This window comes from Papio anubis, unplaced genomic scaffold, assembly GCF_008728515.1.
Source record: "Papio anubis isolate 15944 unplaced genomic scaffold, Panubis1.0 scaffold6058, whole genome shotgun sequence".
Classification (NCBI taxonomy): domain Eukaryota; kingdom Metazoa; phylum Chordata; class Mammalia; order Primates; family Cercopithecidae; genus Papio; species Papio anubis.
The window spans coordinates 1-1456 of record NW_022166279.1 but is presented as its reverse complement, the minus strand read 5'-3'; the positions used below and the strand labels follow the sequence as shown (position 1 = coordinate 1456).

General features: G+C 42.9%; 1 long non-coding RNA gene across 1 annotated transcript; it reads left to right on the top strand.

Moving 5' to 3' along the window:
- Positions 1-261: 261 nt before the first annotated feature.
- LOC101000161 lies at positions 262-1392 on the top strand. The gene is made up of 3 exons (XR_004181722.1): positions 262-310; positions 674-809; positions 1095-1392. It is a non-coding gene; the product is annotated as an uncharacterized LOC101000161 (long non-coding RNA).
- Positions 1393-1456: the final 64 nt, after the last annotated feature.

The window sequence follows — 1456 nt, the reverse complement described above, 5'->3', positions numbered from 1 at the left end:
CCAAGGCATATTTTTACTTCTCGTGTAGTTCAGCCTTAAGACTGTACCAGCAGATAGAGATGGAAAAGTAAGATGAATGGAATATCAAATTATATTTATAAATAAAGCAGTTACTAAGTAATGACTTTCTTTTCTTTCTTTCTTTTCTTTTCTTTTGTTTTCTTTTTTTTTTCTTTCTTTCTTTCTTTCAACAGAGTCTCGCTGTTGCCCATGCTGGAGTACAGTGGCACGATCTCTGCTCACTGCAAGCTCCACCTCCCAGGTTCACAGCATTCTCCTGCCTCAGCCTCCTGAGTAGCTGGGACTACAGGTGCCCGCTACGATGCCCAGCTCATTTCTTGTATTTTTAGTAGAAATGGGGTTTCACCATGTTAGCCAGGATGGTCTCGATCTTTGACCTCGTGATCTGCCTGGCCTAAACTTCCCAAAGTGCTGAGATTACAGGTGTGAGCCACCACGCCTGGCCATGTTGTTTTTTTTTTAAACCTCCATTTTCTTCTGGGTTAGATCATTCCCTGGCTGTCTTTACCCTAGCATCAGTGAGTCCTGTAGTCACTACAGCCCCCTGTGAGGTCAGATATTTTCGTCACCATCAAGTGGATCTTTATTTTTTATCTAACATTTGCAATTCTGCCAGTTCTGATTCTTAAATTCTCTTTGTCTTGAATTCCAGGATGCATCTCTGATGTTCAGTGAAGACGACCAGAACAGTCTGCTACAGCAGTACCATCTGGGTCTGGATCAAAAATGCAGAAAATACATGGTTGGAGAGCTCATCTGGAATTTTGCCGATTTCATGACTAACCAGTGTAAGTGGCAGTTTGGCTCATGGGATAATGTACCCGTCCTCATTTTTTCAGGTTGCCTTGCCCTTTCTGGATATTTTGGTTGTAAAAATATTGGAAACAAAGTGAGAAAGCTGGTTTAATCCATGTAGGTCGCGCTGAGGATTTCCTAGGTAAAGGAAGTTGTGCTTAGGAAGTAGGAAAGCAGTCAGGCCCTCGTTTCCCAAATACAGTCAAAAAGCAAACAGGAGAGTCTACTACAGTGAGGTGGACATGGCTAGCTTGCCTTTTTCTTTGTCTATTTCATAGCCAAGGATGAAGGAAAAACTGGACCTCATTATGGATTTACTTTTGGGATACAATGATTATTCCAGAGGAAGGTACAAAGCTTGAGAAGCTTAAGGTATTTCCGTGTGTTTTATATTACTCCCTTGAAAAAAGTAGGCTCATCAAACACAGGTGAGTTTCAACACATCTTGAATATGGCAGCATTTAAAGTCTTCAGACCGGGCATGGTGACTCATGCCCGTAATCCCAGCGCTTTGGGAGGCCAAGGTGGGAGGATCCCTGAGGCCAGGAGTTTGAGACCAGCCTGTTAAGCAGAGCAAGACCCCATCTCTACAAAAAATAAGCACATTAGCTGTGTGTGGTGGTGTGTTCCTATAGTTCCA